This window comes from Eptesicus fuscus, chromosome 1 (genome assembly GCF_027574615.1).
Source record: "Eptesicus fuscus isolate TK198812 chromosome 1, DD_ASM_mEF_20220401, whole genome shotgun sequence".
In the NCBI taxonomy this organism is placed as follows: Eukaryota; Metazoa; Chordata; class Mammalia; order Chiroptera; family Vespertilionidae; genus Eptesicus; species Eptesicus fuscus.
In genome coordinates, this window is record NC_072473.1 from 99,542,526 (window position 1) to 99,560,871 (window position 18,346).

General features: G+C 38.7%; 1 pseudogene; it reads left to right on the plus strand.

Annotated features, from left to right (window-relative positions):
• The window catches only part of LOC103301844 (microtubule-associated protein RP/EB family member 1-like), a 32,572-nt pseudogene extending 15,903 nt beyond the window's left edge, over positions 1 to 16,669 (plus strand).
• The last annotated feature ends 1,677 nt before the right edge of the window (positions 16,670 to 18,346 follow it).

The following is an 18,346-nucleotide window of genomic DNA, read 5'->3' on the forward strand; positions in this document are numbered from 1 at the left end:
TATAGATATAGATATAGATATAGATATAGATATAGATATAGATATAGATATAGATATAGATATCTCTCTCTATATATATATATACACACAAACACACACACACACACACTGAGTGGCCAGATTATTATGATCTCTGAACGCATAATAATCGGGCCACTCAGTGTATATCCTATATAATAAAAGGCTAATATGCAAATTGTCCCCTCGACCAGGAGTTCCACCAGCAGCCAGGCCAGCCAACCGCCCATGTCCCCTCTCCCTGGCCAGGCTGGCCGGACCTCACCCATGCATGAATACATGCACCGGGCCTCATATATATATATATATATATATATATATATATATATATATACACACACACACACACACACACACACACACACACACACACACACACACACTATGTGGCCAGATTATTATGCTTTCAGAGATCATAATAATCTGGCCATTCAGTGTGTATATATATATATTTTTATTTTTTCTTTTTATTTTCTGGTTGTTTAGCTTAGTTTTGTGTGAGTAAGCAATCAGCAATATCCATGAAAAAAATATGTCTACAAATATCTGATGCCTATTCAACATTTCTACCCTTTCTAAGCAAGGGTCACATCTATGGTGACCAACTCATCCCAGCTTACCTGAACCAGCCCCAATTAAAACTGAAAGATCCACATTCTCTGAGAATACCCTTCAATTTCAGGCAAACCAGGATGGTTTGTCATCCTACATTTTTGTTTGCTCTCAGAATAAAGCAGAACCTAATTCTACTCACCCATGGATTTATTTGTTTATTCTAGATTTTAATAAGTATTTACTAAGGGGCTACTATGTGCCATTCTCTGTGCAAGGTGCTAAAGAGACAGTGGTAATTGAGACATTATTTATGTTCTTAAAGAAGTTAAAATGTATTGGAGGATAAGAATATTAAACAAGTATGGTAACATTACCAAAATGGAAGATTAAAATTATATAGGAGGGTTTTATTATGAATCGGGATTATATAGATTCTAAGAAGGGCTTCTTGGTAAATGTGAGTGGATGGAGGGGTTTGCGGTGAGGTCATGGTGGTGACAGAAAATGAAGCTGGAGGGTGGGCAGAGGCTAGACTATCTAGGGTCCATAAGTTATTGAAGAGTTTGGATTTCATTATGACTAAAGAAAATACTATATTTCTTTTGTGATAATAGTTCACCATTATAATATTTGGTGTCTGTCATTCTATTCTTAAGAAGATAGCTACATGAATGGTAAGAACAGACATTTTTAGTTTCCTGGCTACACCTTACTGAACTGGGCCCAGCCATTCTTTTGCCAGACCAAGTCAGCCACAATACACTGAGATGCATTCAAAATCAATGAAGCTATTCCTAAGTATGTCAGATGATACACACACACACACACACACACACACACACACACACACACACACACACACACACACATCACCAGAGGAATGGGCTGCCTTGCTGCCTCTATTTCTAACAATATTTTTAAATTATCTTGCCTTAGTCTATTTTAACTGGCATCTGAGAGTAGAACCTCTGTGGTAAAGGCATGGAGTTCATATCTAAGGCTATTGGGGGGGAAATCTTATATTTATTCTGCAAGTAGGCTTTCCATCTGGGAGAAATGCAGAGTGTTCTGCTCATCTGTCACAATTGGCCCCTATGTGGAGATAAATAGCTTCCTTCCTTGCTGGTTATTGTTTAACTGCTAATCCTCTTAAAGTAATCTTGTGTGTACCCACAATAGGGTAGTGTGTTTAAATCCTCTGAACAACCAAATTGGGACACTGCCTTTCCTTCATATTAATATGGATCACTGAACTAAACTGACTCAATAAGCGCTTAGGAGTTTCTGAATTTTGAAATGCTGATATTGTAGAGACAAAGCATCTGAATATTTTTCAAAGTTTTCAACTTTTATTCAGAATCTGGTATGGCAGGCATAGCTTACATGTAGCCAACCAGGCAGATCAATCCTTTGCAGCTGTTCTCATAATCAATATCTATAGTCATATTAATCCTGCAGTGATACCCTACTAATCCCTCAGATGGGCAGTCTTTGTTTGGCTTTACCATATTCTGGTTATTTTTAACACATAGATATAGCTTGAGAAACAATTGGTGCTATAAAGGACATGATTATTTTTAATGAAACATGATGACAGAACAAAATAAAAAGTTGCTTTTAAGAAGAGGTCCATGCCATAGCCAGTTTGGCTTAGTGGGTAGAGCGTCGGCCTGCGGACTCAAGGATCCTGGGTTCGATTCCGGTCGGGGACATGTACCTTGGTTGCGGGCACATCCCCAGTAGGAGGTATGCAGGAGGCGGCTGATCGATGTTTCTCTCTCATTGATGTTTCTGACTCTCTCTTTCCCTTCCTCTCTGTAAAAAATCAATAAAATATATTTTTTAAAAAAAGAAGAGGTCCATGAAATATATATCCCATTTGCATTTTTGGTGGATATGCTACAAATTTTAGCCACGTCTATCAATCTTTCACAATTCCCAGATGCAAAAGAAAAGACATATAATTTTCTACAAAAACCTGTTCTGCAGACAGCTATCGAAGTCAATCTAACTTTTTCCTCTGCTTCAATGGCTCCCTAATGGTGAAAAAATGGAATGGGGGAGTATATGCATTTTAGATATATAAATAATTGCATGAGAGTCATAGATTTCTGTAGAGGAGAAAGTTTTCTGTATATTGGCCAAGCATGTATTATTGCTTAGCTCTATTTGTTTTCTAGATTGAAAATTATTAATATCTACATATGTTTATTTTAATTAGTATCCACCAAAAGTCCTTAAGTGGGACAAAAGGCTGTAAGAGATCACTCCAGATTATGGGATCTATAAATGTGTCCATAGTTAAGCTAGGGGACACTTAACTCTTTGAACCCCAGTTCTCTCACCTGTCACATGACACCCAGAGTGGCTATGAAATTGAATGCATGAAGACACTGTGTACAATTCCTGGCACATAGTAGGTATTAAAAAATGTTACTTAGAATAAAATTGAATATAACTCAGGCTGGTTCTATGAATATCTGATTTCTCATCCCATTTATTTTCTTAGCTCATTAAGACTGCCTTGCCGAAGCCGGTTTGGCTCAGTGGATAGAGCGTCGGTCTGCGGACTGAAAGGTCCCAGGTTCGATTCCGGTCAAGGGCATGTACGTTGGTTGCGGGCACATCCCCGGTGGGGGGTGTGCAGGAGGCAGCTGGTCGATGTTTCTCTCTCATCGATGTTTCTAGCTCTCTATTCCCTCTCCCTTCCTCTCTGTAAAAAAACAATAAAAAAAAAAAAAAGACTGTCTTCTGGGAGTCATTGCTACATAGTATTTGAGATTCCCTGGTATATGGGAATCCATATAGAAATATTTTAGATGTAGCATTGTCATTCATCTGTGAGTAATATAAAGTAGTACTTGAATGTCTTAAGTCCCCTAAATGTCCACATGAACTGATCTGTTGTTATAAATGATAAATAATATCTAATATCACTAATTTAAGTCATAATAAATATTATTATATATTTTATTACAATGAATTTCTTATAGTTAGGAATCAGTTGTCACTCAGTTAATGTAATTTTTATGTATAAATGATTAAGTAATTATAAGCAATATAACCCTAATAGTTTATTCAATTCTAAGGTCTTACTTCTATTGGAGTATTTATTTCACATAGCTACATCAGAGTAGCCAACAATTTGTTGAACTAATTCAAACTTTAGTATGAATCAGTTGTTTTATCATTCGTTTAAAAAAACACTCTTTATTTTAATGTAATTGAAAATATTATATACATTTATAAGAAACAATACAGAAAGATACTTGTACCCTTACCCAATGGTAATCTTGCAAAATTATAGCACAATATCACAATCAGGATATGGACATTGATATAATCAAGATATGGAACATTTTTATCAGTACAGGAATCCTGTATGTTGCCAATTCACATCCACATCAATTTATTTTGTCTTACCACTTCCTCACCACTTTTTCAGCCATTATACCCCTACTATGCTCTTCATTTCTATAATTTTGTTATTTCAATAATCCTATATAATAAAGAGGTAATATGCAAATTGACCATCACTCCAATACACAAGATGGCCACCCCCATGTGGTCAAAGATGGCCACCCCCATGTGGACACAAGATGACCACCACAAGATGGCCAGCAGGGGAGGGCAGTTGGGAGGGACCAGGCCGGCAAGGGAGGGCAGTTGGGGGCAATTGGGCTGGTAGGGGATGGCAATTAGGGGTGATCAGGCCTGCAGGGAAGGGCAGTTAGGGGCAACAAGACAAGCAGGGGAGGGCAGTTAGGGGTGACCAGGCCAGCAGGGGAGGACAGTTAGGGCAATTGGGCTGGCAGAGGAGCAGTTAGGGGTCAATCAGGCTGGCAGGGGAGTGATTAGGGGGTGATCAGGCTGGCAGGCAGAAGCGGTTAGGGGCAATCAAGTAGGCAGGCAGGCGAGTGGTTGGGAAACAGCATTCCTGGATTGTGAGAGGGATGTCTGACTGCCCTTATAGGCCCGATCCCACCCGGCAGTTGGACATCCCTTGAGTGGTTCCAGATTGGAGATGGTGCAGGCTGGGCTGAGGGACACACACCCCCGTGCATGAATTTCGTGCACCAGGCCTCTAGTATTATATAAATGGAATCATACAGTATATAATCTTTATGGATTTTTATTTTTTCATTCATCATAATTATTTGGAGATTGATCCAGGTTGTTACATGTATCAGTAGTTAATTCCTTTATAATGCTCAGAAGTAGTCTATGGTATGAATGTGACAATTAGTTTAACCATTCACTCATGGAAAGATATCAGGGATGTTTCTAGTTTTTGGCTATCCTATCTAATAAAAGATTAATATGCAAATTAACCATCACTCCACGACAAAAATGGCAGCCTCCCATAGCCACAAGATGGCGGCACCCAGTCCCCTTAGCCCTGCTGCTGGAGTGTCTGGGCCTGTCCACCAGAGGGGGCAGATCCAGCCTTCCCGCTCCAGCGGTAGGGCCTGTCAGCCCATCGGGGGTTCATGCAGACCAATGGGCAAAGCTGGATCATCCCCTAGACAGGGCAGACAGAGCCCAGACAGCAGGGCTTGGGGGTTTCTTTCGCAGGGTGATGGCTGTGAAGCCCCAGGTCTGGCAGACAGAATCCGGACAGCAGGGTTTGGGGGCTTCCTTAGTAAGGTGGTGGCGGGAACACGCCCAGGCCCTGCAGACAGAGCCAGGACAACAGGGAATAGGGGCTTCCTTAGTGTGTCAGTGTCGGCGAAGTCCCCAGGCCTGGCAGACAGGGCACACTGCAGGGCATTGGGGCTTCCTTCGCATGGTGGCAGCAGGCAGAGAGCAGACAGCAGGGCATGGGGGCTTCCTCTCCATGGCTGCAGTGAAACCCCCAGGCCCCGCAGAAAGCAGAGAACCACGGGAGTGGGCCTGAGCCATCAGTAGGACATCCCATGAGAGCTCCTGGATTGTAGAGGGTGCAGGTTGAGCTGAGGGAACCCTGTGCACAAATTTCGTGCACTGGGCCTCTAGTTATGAATAAGGCTGGTGTAAATATTTGTGTTCAGGATTTTTTGTGACCATATCTCCAGGATTAATACCCAGGAATGCAATTGCTGTGTCATATGGTAGTTGCATGCTAACTTTATTTATTTATTTATTTATTTATTTATTTATTTATTTATTTATTTTATTGTTGACAATATTACAGATGTCTTCCATTTTCTGTCTTTTTTTGCTCCCCTTCATCCAACCTCCACCCCACCCCAGGCCTTTAGGTCAAGAGGTGTGGATGCATGGAACAGAATAATGGACCTTAGTGGGGGAGGGTCAGTGGAGATGGAACAGCAAAAGATTAACCAAATAACATATATGTATAACCCATGGACACAGACAATAGCATGTTTAGTGTTTTAAAGAATCTGATAAATTATTTTCCACTGTGGCTGTTCCACTTTACATTCCAACCAGCAAGATTGAGTGATTTAGCTTTTCTGCATCCTTACCAGAATTTGGTTTTGTCATTTTTAAAAGTTTAGTCATTCTGATAAGTGTGAAGTAATATCTCATTGTGGTTTTAATTTGTGTTTCACTATTGGCTAATGATGGTGAACATTTTTTTCATGTGCTTATTTGCCATCTATATAACTTCTTTAGTCAATGAACCAATTCTCTGAAAAACACACACTACCACAACACAAGCAGTATGAAATGCATAATTTGCATATCCTTATAACAATAAAAAACTGAATTTTTAATTAAAAAAGATAAATCCCCAGGTCAAGATGGTTTTCCGAGAGAATTACACCAGATATTTATGAAAAGAATTAATACCAATAATACACAATTTCTTCCAGAAAATAGAAAAAGGGGAAACATTTTTCAATCTGTTTTATGATGCTTGTGTTATGATAATACAGAAACAGACAAAATGTCAAAACAAATATCTGATAAATATTTATCATGAATTAGAGGTAAAAAAAATCCTTAACAAAATATTAGCAAATGGAATTTAACAAAACCTAAAAATAATTTAGCATATACACATCTGGAGTTTCTTCCTGAGATGCAAGACTGGTTCAATATTTGAAAGTCAATCAGTGTAATTAACCATATGAACAAGCTAAAGAAAAATAATCATATCAATATGTTCAGGAGCATTTGACAAAATTCAACACTCATGCATGATAAAAATTATCATAAAAATAAAAATAGAAAGTCTTGATTTGATGAAAACCATCTCCAAAAACCTACAACTAACTTCCATTGTATTTAAACTTTCATTCTAAGACTAGTGGCCCAGTGCACGAAATTCATGCACATCAAAAGGGAATTAATTAGAGGAAATATTTTAATATTGCTATTTGCCCTTTCTCTATAATAGAAGTGTCAGAGATGAAAGAAAATCAGTAAAATGTATATGAAAAATTTCCTCCTGTCAGTCTGGAGCACATCGTGGGTCCCAGAGTCAAGTCCTCACCAACCCAAGCATGCCTCAAAATTGCACAAGACCCAGACCTGGCCAGCCCCACCCACATTGGGCAAGATCCAGACCCAGCTGGCCCCACCCCTGTCAAGCCCTGCCAGATGGGGGACGCAGCCTCAGGTCCCCTGGCCCAGTGCCAGGCAGGGGATGCACCCCAGGTGCCCCATCAAGCCCTGCCAGGTGGGGGGCACAACCTCAGGTCCCTCATCAAGCCTTGCTGGGTGGGAGGTGCAGCTTCAGGTTCCCCAGCACACCCTCAGGTCCCCCAGCTCAGCGCCGGGGTGGGGTGCATGGCCTGAGGTCCCCTGGCCTGGCGCTGGGGCAGGGGTGTAGTCTGAGTTTTCCTGGCCCAGGCCAGGTTTGGGGGTGTGGCCTGAGGTCCTCAGTCAAGCCCCGTTGGGTGGGGGGTGCAGTCTCAGGTCCCCTGTCCCAGCCCGCTCCATGCAGCCTCAGGTACCTGCTGATCGCTCATAATGGGAATCCCACCTTCGCTGTGGGTGCAGCCATCTTGTGTTATGGGAACCCCACCTCTGCTGTGGGCACAGCCATCTTGTGTTATGGGAACCCCACCTCTACTGTGGGTGCAGCCATCTTGTGATGGTATGATAGTTAATTTGCATATTACCTCTTTTTATATAGGATTGGGAACAAGAAAAAAATGTTCACTTTGACTACTCTTATTGAACCAGTTGTTTTTAAGTGTCATTATCATTTAACATTTCCAGTATGTGGTAAAGAAAGTATCCTGGTAATTTTTTTAAAAAATGCCTTCCCTGTAAACATCTCTATGTTTAAGATGGAAAAGACAAAGCAATAGCTTATTTTTTATATCAAGTATTTTTTTTTCCTTTTTTTTTTTTTTAAACAAAGATCCACTAAACTCTGAATCTCTGAAATTGGTTTGTCAACACAATTTTAAAAGTTTCTAAATATTTTTTTTTTGCTAATGCTCACTAAAGGATATTTTATTCCATTGATTTTTCAGTGCGAGTGGAAGAGAGGGAGGGAGAGAGAGGGGGAGAGAGAAAGAGTGAGAGGAGAGGGAGAGAGAGAGATAAAAGAGGCACATCAATTGGTTTCCTCCTACATGTGCCCCAACTGGGTTTGTAGAGCAAACCCAAAACCCATGTATGTGCCTTTGATCAGGAATCAAACCCTTGACCATTTGGTGCATGGGCTGATGCTCTATCCACTTAGCAACACTGACCAGGGCACCTAAGCATTTTTGTAAATCATTTATGCCCAGGAATAAAAAGAAAAAGTAGATTTTTTAAATCTGTTTCTTATACCTCACAGAGAAGAAATGAATAATTTCTTTTAAAGTATTTACTGTTGGAATACTTTATGGAGACATATGCTTGGCTTGATTATAGAGTTTGTTTTCGATTATTCATTCCTTCAAAGGGTTTCATATGATTATTTATACCTTCGAGTAGAGTTAGTCATACATTCAGTTATCAACACTTAGATTTGGAAAGAGGATACAGAAAACTAGGAGAGCTACTTTCTAAGTGGCATCCTTGGCTAGTGTATTTTATTTGATCTTTAGTGTTTTGTAATAATTTATATTTTATAGCAAAACAGTCAACATAAATTAGTAATTGAAAATACTCTAGCATCCATGTGTTATAGCCAGAAGATGGACTTCTGGTTTAAATGCATATATCAGTACTCAAAATGTGCTCTCAGATAAAACTGTACACATATATATTTTAGATTATCTCCATAATCAAAGAGTATAAGAAGCTGAAATTCATTGCTATAGAACAGTATTCAATAATAGAAATGAGGGTCTAGTTATGTGTAACAAGCCACACCAAACTCTGGTGACCACAAGGGTAGCTATTTACTTCAATTTTACTGATGAGGAAATTGAGATGCAGATTTTAAAAAATACATTTCTATTGATACTAGAGATGAAGGAAGAGGGTTAGAGAGATAGAAACATCAATGAGGAGAGAGAATCATTGATCAGATGCCTCCTGCATGTCCCCTATGTGGGATCAAGCTCACAACCCCAGGCATGTACCCTGACCAGGAATGGGTCAATGCTAAACTACTGAGCCACACTGGAAAGGTGAGATGCAGATTTTATATGACTTTTCCAAACCATGCAAAGCAAATCAGAAGCACATTTAGAACCTGAATATAGGCCTTTCATCTTGCTGGTCACATGTCTACACTTTATTCACCTTGATTAAATCAAATGCTAATTACTATAAATATTGGTTAAGAAATATTAGTGGTAAATGTCTACTGTCTATTCATGATATTGTGTTAATGGAGTTGCTCTATTGACTGACCATAGATGCCATTTTACCATATTAATAACTCTTCCAAAAGTAGATTCTAAAATCTAACAACACCTTAAATAAGGTACAACTCAGTAAATCAATTTAATATGTATGTATTGAAATCCAACTATGTAACTAAGTGGAATGTAGACCAACTCATTATTACATGTATATTTTTTATTTAGCAATTTCTCTGAGATAAAATTGTTGAGGCAGCACAGTTTCTGGATTAATGTTCCCTCAGGGTCATCTTTTAATTTTTAAACTCTCGCCCTAACCAGTTTCATTCAGTGGATAGAGCATCGGCCTGCGGACTGAAAGGTCCCAGGTTCGATTCCGGTCAAGGGCATGTACCTTGGTTGCGGGCATATCCCCAGTAGGAGGTGTGCAGGAGGCAGCTGATCGATCTTTCTCTCCCATCAATGTTTCTAACTCTCTATCCCTCTCCCTTCCTCTCTGTAAAAAATCAATAAAATATACTTTTAAAAATGTATAAACTCTCTCTACTTTGGCTTGTCTCTAAAGCTTGGGGATAAAACACAAGTACCTAAAGGGCTAACTAAATTCTAACTAGAATCAAATAACAATCCCTTAAATAGTATGTCTGAAAATTTTCAAGCCTCAACATTAACTGAATTATGATTTTAATCTTTTAAAAATTCAAGCATATTTTGCCTTATCATATTAGTCTATTTAAAAACATATGCTATTCAATTTCAGAGCTGGTGTGTGTGTGTGTGTGTGTGTGTGTGTGTGTGTGTTTCATGGAACCGATCAGCCTGTTCAGCACATCAATGCTTGCTATATTCTCTCTTCTAAAACAATGTACTAGGGATAATTAATAATGTCAAGTTTACTTATCTGCTTCTATACTCACTAATTAGTATCAAGTAAAATACAGGCTTTTTGAATAAGTGACTATCAATTGATTAATATAGTTCAATGAAGCATTTTCAGAATTATAATTTGAGTTGTTTTATTCTTAACTTAGACTTTCTTGTGTTGATAGCTATAACCCTCAGCTTCTATTGAAACCAGAATTTTGGATATTATTTAATGAATAAAATAGAAACAGAGGCATGGATACATGGAACAAACTGACAGCTGTCAAAGGAAAAGGAAATTGGGAGGGTGGTAGATGAAATAAATTTAAGGAATTAAGAAAAATTATATACATATAATGGCCACATTATATGTATATAATTTTCCATAATATAGATCTATATACATATCTATATATCTATATATATTATATATAGATCTATATATAATATATATCTATAATACATGTAGATATATATTACATAGACACAGATAACAGGGTGGTGACAGCCAGATGGAAAGTGGGGTGGTGGGTAGGTGGAGGTGGGCAAAGGGAGGGAAATGGGACATGACCCAGTGTGCAGATGTTTTGTTGAGTAGTACATTTGAGATCTGTATGGTTTTGCAAACCAGTGTCACCCCAATTTGTCCCTCAGGTACTATTCAGGCTCCCTGAACATCATTTATTTTTTTAAACATATTTTTATTGATTTCAGAGAGGAAGGGAGAGGGAGAAATAGAAATATCAATGATGAGAGAGAATCATTGATTGGCTGCCTCCTGTACCTTCCCTACTGGGGATAGAGCCCACAACCCAAGTATGTGCCCTTACCAGGAATGGAACCATGACATCCTGGTTCATAGGTCGATGCTCAATCACTGAGCCATGCCTGCTGGGTCAAGCCAGAGTTTCTTAAACAGGCAAGTGTATTACACTGTGATAGATATAAGATGGAGGCACATGCAGAGTGCCAGGAATAAAACAGATAAGAGCCCTTATGGGATTAGGTTTGGGTCAGGCAAGGCTTCCCATAGATGGTGACAACTAAGCTATATCCTGAAGGATGAGAAGAAATTTTTAAGGTAGAAAATTATAAGCAAGTATATTCCAGAGAGTAGTAACAGTATAACCAAAGGCTGAGAGTTCTGAAAAAGCCTGGCATATGTGGGAAACTGAAACATGCTATTGTGCTACTTGCTGGCAATGACTGACTCTGTTTCATACAAAAGGACAACATTCATATGAAAGGAAGACATCAGACAATGATATAGACTAAGTGCCAAACCAGTGGTAAAACGATGAGTTTAGGGATGCAGGAGTGCTGAGCATTCACTATAAACCAGCTTCTGGAAGTTTATTGGCGAACAGGGGAATAAGGTTGAACTTGATGTGGAAACTAAGACCTACACTGAGTGGCCAGATTATTATGATCTCTGAATGCATAATAATCTGGCCACTCAGTGTATATCCTATATAATAAAAGGCTAATATGCAAATTGTCCACTCGACCAGGAGTTCTACCAGCAGGCAGGCCAGCCAACTGCCCATATCCCCTCCCCCTGGCTAGGCTGGCTGGATCCCACCCATGCATGAATTCATGCACTGGGCCTCATATATATATATATATATATACATATATATATATATATATATATATATTATTATACACACACACACACACACACACACACACACACTGAGTGGCCAGATTATTATGCATTCAGAGATCATAATAATCTGGCCACTCAGTATATTTCTTTCAGTGGCTTTCCATGTGTTAATTAAATATATGTTTAACATTTTTTTACTCAGTTTAAAAATTACATATATAAATCCTGAGTTTAGAATTGCACAAACATGCACAGCTACTGGTTTAAGCTTATTAAAACACCAAACAAAACAAGATACAACTTGGCAGACAGCCATGGTTAATTTATTGTAACTGAATTTGAGGAGGATGGAGGTAGGAATCCATTTCACATAGAATAAATAATTTTACTCTAGTTATATAGAAGGGTTTCCATAATAATATAGATTATTTTCCATATCATACAGAAAGGGCACATTATTCTTAATCTCATGCAATAGGAAGGAAACTCGATACGTTTTTTGAGAGCATATTGCTTTAATGTAGGTATTTAATATTCATAAGGAATTATGAGAGGACTATAATTTGGAGTCTCTTTGTTGTTTTGGATTCTGGGACATCTTCAAAAACATTTGTATTAATTGGCTTTTTGTTAATTTCTGTGACAATTGGGAAACAGCCAGTCCTATCATAAAAAGTCTACTGGCTACGTTGAACTTTGGATGGAGAAAAAAAAAAAGCAAGGCATGTTTAAGGTTCTAGGTGGAGAGAAGTGGGAACATCAAGTTTCTGGATTATAACTTGGTAATAGGTTACAACATTTCATATTCATTCATCTTGGCTGAAGCACCAACATCCAGTTTTCTTTTCAATGAGATTTGTTTAGGCAACCCAGCTTCTTGTCCCTATTTATTATGATGCAAGGTCTATGATCTAAATGTCCTGAACATATCTGAATAAAGAGATCCAATGTTTGTATTTGTGTGGGGTGGGGTAGACAAGGAGGTGTCAGGGAGAAAAGACTGACTGAAAAAATACCCAAGATGATCATGGACAAAGTCTCCTGCATTTATTCTAGACCTCTTCAAAATAAAGCAACCAACCTTTTTCAAAATTCCAGCAGGTGTTGTCCAGTCACACAAAGAAAAGATGCAGTATAACTACTTTCAAGCCCTTACCGAAAAGGGGGTGGGGTTAGAGGTTGGAAATTTCCCCAAAATAAAGTTACATTCCCAATAACAAAGGTAAATACACATGGCAAACCTGAAGCTTGTTAAGGTACCAAAAATTATTGGGTTTAATTGGGTAATCTCACCTAAGTACCTCTTTACTGACAGAAGTTTTGCATCACTGATCTCAAGAAACTAAATGTCAATAGCTCCCCACCCCCCGGTTCCTTCCTGAGAAGTTTATTTCTTGATTGTCTCATTTCTCTTGCCTTAACTATTTTATACATTCTCTCCTCTAGTCTACACTGAGTGGCCAGATTATTATGATTTCTGAACACATAATAATCTGGCCACTCAGTATATATATATTAGAGGCCTGGTGCATGAATTCGTGCATGGGTGGGGTCCGGCCAGCCTGGCCAGGGGGAGAGGACATGGGCGGTTGGCTGGCCTGCCTGCTGGTTGAACTCCTGGTCGAGGGGACAATTTGCATATTAGCCTTCTATTATATAGGATATACACTGAGTGGGCAGATTATTATGTGTTCAGAGATCATAATAATCTGGCCACTCAGTGTACATACTTCATTATAATTATAATTACTCTCAAAGATAAAGGAATTAATATTGGTAGATACATACAAAACCAAGACCTGGCACCAGATTAAAATATATGAAGTCAATGACTGAGCATTTTTTCATATATCTCTTGACCTTCTGTATGTCCACTTTGGAGAAGTGTCTATATAAGCCCTTTGCCCATTTTTTAAAAAGACAATGGGGTATCACCTCACACCTGTCAGAATGGCTATCATCAACAAATGACTAGTTTTGGTGAGGATGTGGAGAAAAGTGAACTTTACTATACACTGGTGGTGGGAATGCAGACTAGTGTAGCCACTGTGAAAAACAGTATGGAGTTTCCTCAAAAATTATAAAAAAATGGAACTCCCATTTGAACCAGTGATCCCACTTCTAAGAATATATTCTAAGAAACTCGAAACACCAATCAGAAAGAATATATGCACCCCATATGTTTATAGCAGTGCTATTTACAATAGTTAAGATCTGGAAACAGCCCAAGTGTCCATCAGTAGATGAGCACCCTTCCAACCCAGCCCCCAACACCCTCCCCTATGAAAGCTGTCAGTCTGTTCTCTGTATCCATGAACCGTCTCCACATTATTAGTTTATTTTGTTCATTAGATTCCACATATAAGTAAAATCATATGGTACTTGCTTTCTCTGAATAATTTATTTTACTTAGCACAATATACTTCAGATCCATTGCAAAGAGTAAGGTTTCCTTCTTTTTTATGGCTAAGTAGTATTCCACCAAGTAAATACCACAGCTTTTTATCCACTCATCTACTGATGGACACTTGCATTGCTTCCAAATATTGTCTATTGTAAATAAGGGTATTGTAAATAACGCTGCAATGAACACATGGAGTGCATATATTCTTTCGAATTGGTGTTTCAGATTTCTTCATATATATTCTCAGAAGTGAAATCGCGGAGCCATAATACAGTTCCATTTTTAATTTGAGGTAACTTCATACTTCTTTCCACAGTGGCTGCATCAATCTGCATTCCCATCAGCAGTGTACCAGGGTTCCCTTTCTTCCACATTCTCAGCAACACTTGCTTGCTGATTTATTGATGATAGCCTTTCTGACAGGTGTGGGTGATATCTCATTGTGGTTTCAATTTGCATTTATCTAATGATTAGTGACATTGAACATCCTTTCATATGTTTATTGGACAACTGGCAGACAATATGTATCTAATATATCCAAAAGTTATATCAGACCCCTATTGAGGATAATTAAAAGTTTTAGGGGATGATAAAGATAATTGACCAATATTTAAGTGTGTTTAAGTTATCATGCACTTTGTACTGGTGGCAGGAAGTAAATTTTCTGTCATTGTAAAGGAAGAAAAGCTACAGAGACAACTATGACAGTTCCAGAAATGAGAATAGAAATTTGTGTAAAATGCAAATGCAGGGAAATCCTTAAAAACTGAGTTACTAAACCTTTCTCTTATACTGGACTGCAAAGGAGAAAAAAACAAATTAAATTTAAATGCCATATAAATTAATCAATTCATTAATTAAATCCAATGAATGAATTAAAATAAATTTCAATTAATTTAACTTCTCCCTAATGAGAAAAATTAAATACCAATGAATTAAATTTTGTCAGGTAGAGCTTTGGAGGAATCCAAACCATTGTATTATCTAAGATTTCTCCCCTGTATCCAAATCAATTTTCACCCCTCCGAGGGTAATATTGTCTATATGGAGAATACATAATTAATATGAAATGAGGAGTGCTCAACCATTAATGAGAGGTGCCTTAATTTGAGCCTATGTTCTCATTAGCAGGAGGTGATCATGGTTTCACTTACTTCAATGTCATGGGAAAAAAGTGTGAGATGTCCCCCAAGATTCTTATTTCTGTTGTAAACTTACCTTCTCCCACTTATTTAATCAGACAGATGCTGCTGTAAAGGGATTTGACAGAGGTAGTTTAAATCATAAATCATTTAAAATAGGGTGATCATCCAGGTGGATCTTATCTAATCACAAGAATCCTTAAAAATGGTCTGGGTGCTTTACGTGGGTGGGTAACAGGGGGGCGTGTGAGGTCATCGTGTGGGCGGGCAGGGTTGGACGGTTTGAAGAGAGGAAGATGGAACCGGAGAACCAGAGCCGGGCACGGTGGTGAGCGTATATTCAACTTCAGTCACCAGTGATAAGGTAAGTCGAGATGACATGCTGGCCTGGATCAATGAGTCCCTGCAATTGACTCTGACAAAGGTCTAACAGTTGTGCTCAGGAGCTGCCTGTTGTCAGTTTATGGACATGCTATTCCCTGGCTCCATTGCCTTGAAGAAAGTGAAATTTCAAGCTAAGCTAGAATATGAATACATCCAGAACCTCAAAATACTACAAACAGGTTTTAAGAGAATGGGTGTTGACAAAATTATTCCTGTGGATAGATTAGTAAAAGGAAAGTTTCAGGACAATTTTGAATTCATTCAGTGGTTCAAGAAGTTTTTTGATGCAAACTATGATGGAAAAGACTATGACCCTGTAGCTTCCAGACAAGATCAAGAAACTGCTTTGATGCTCCAGCTATGAACAAACCGAAGAAACCTTGTTGCTCCAGCTATGAACAAACCGAAGAAACCTCTCAGCTCTAGCAGTGCAGCTCCACAGAGGCCCATTGCTACACACAGAACTGCTGTAACCCCTAAGGCTGGCCCAGGTGTGCTGCGAAAGAATCCTGGTGTGAGCAATGGGGACAACGAAGTAACTGAACTGATGCAGCAGGTCAGCATATTGAAACTTACCCTAAAAGAATTGGAGAAAGAAAGAGATTTCTACTTTGGAAAGGTAAGGACCTTTAAATTGATTTGCCAAGAGAACTAGGGGGAAAACAACCCTGTATTGCAGAGGAGTGTGGACATTCTCTATGCCACTCAGTGGTTCTCAACCTTTCTAATGACGTGACCTTTTAATACAGTTCCTCATGTTGTGGTGACCCCCAACCATAAAATTATTTTCGTGGCTACTTCACAACTGTAATTTTGCTACTGTTAATGAATCGTAATGCAAATATCTGTGTTTTCCGATGGTCTTAGGTGACGCTGCTAGCAGTTATCAACTTGTCGCGACCCACAGGTTGAGAACCACTGCCACAGATGAAGGCTTTGTTATACCTGATGAAGGGGGCCCACAGGAGGAACAAGAAGAGTATTAACAGCTTAGACCAGCAAAGCAACATCTGAATTCTTCAATCCAAATCATGTGCTTGACTGTAAAATACTCCCTTTTATTATTTTTAGAGGACTCACTGGTCTTTTTTCAGAAGCAAAAAGTACCTCTTCTTAAAGTGCACTTTGCAGAAGTTTCACTCTTTTTTCAATAAGTTTGAGTTATGAGGTTTTACCTTGTAGCAGAGCAGTATTAACATCTAGTTGGTTCACTTAGGGAACAAAGAGGCTGACCATGGGATCACCATATGGATGATGATAACACTGATTGCTGGAGAAGGTGTTTTTATGAGATACACTGAGGTGGATACCTCAGTAGCAAAATGTAAAGACTGATTTTAATTTTAAACTAATGTGAAATCTTGGCAGAGAACTTTTTAATAAATAAATGCCGTAAGAGAAAAAAATGGTCTGGGTTCTTCCAGGCAAGAGATATTTGATGTGTGAGAGGTCCTATGAAGAGGGCCATGTAGCAAGGGCTTAAGTGTCCTAGGTGCCAAGGGTAGTGTCCAATCTACAGTCAGCAAAGTAAACTGGGACCTCAGTCTCACAACCACTGGCAATGGATTTTGTCAATAACCTGAAGGAATATGAAAACAAACCTTTCCCCAGTCAAGTCTCCAGAGGAGACTATACCTGGATAACACTGTATTTCAGACTTAAGAATCCCTGTGCAGGGAAACCAGCCAACAAGTTTTGGACTCATGGCCCATGGAAATGGTGAGTTGATAAGTTGGTGTTACTTTACACCCCTAAATTTGTTATACAGAAATATAAAGCTACAGTTGACACTTGAATTGCATAGGTTTGAACTGTGTGGGTCCACTTATATATTAATTTTTTTCAATCAATACTGTAAATGACTCTTCTCTTTCTATGATTTTTAAATAACATTTTATTTTCTCTAGAATACTTTTTAAGAATACAGTATATAGCATATATAACATACAAATATATGTTAATCATCTGTTTATGCTCTTTGTAAGGCTTCTGGACAACAATAGGATATTAATAGTTAAGTTTTGAGGGAGTCAAAAGTTATATGTGGATTTTCAATTGCACAGGAATCAGCGGCCCTAAACCTCTCACATTGTTTGAGTCAACTGTAATATATTCCACAATCATTACTGCTCTTTATACTGCACATTCTTCTCATCCCCTCTGTAGGAAGTAAAATGAGATATTGGAGTGGGAAATGGAGATAATGGCAGTTTCCTTTTCATGTAATTTGCGCTCTCTCTCTCTCTCTCTCTCTCTCTCTCTCTCTCTCTCTCTCTCTCTCTCTCTCTCTCTCTCTCTGTTTTATTACTCCTTTCTATTCTTGCAACACTATCCTATTCATGGGCAAGATACGAAAGCATCCTCAGCTTTAGTTGTGGCACCCCTCACACAGATTTCAGGCTATAAGAGAGCTTTGTGGCTTGCTTCTCACAACACCAGTCCATGCACACATTGTGAAGTACTTATGGGTATATAAGTTTAAGGTTTATCTTGTAGCAGCTGTCCCCCATCTTGCAAATGCCAATAAGAATTTGAGGTTTTATTGAGCTTTTGCTAGGGTTTTCTTCCATTATTGTCCAGGCAAGTCTTTGCTTTGAATGTAGCCCTTCCTCAATCTAGTTGCATCTGGACAAAATTTTGCAGAGATAATGCATACCAGTATTTATCT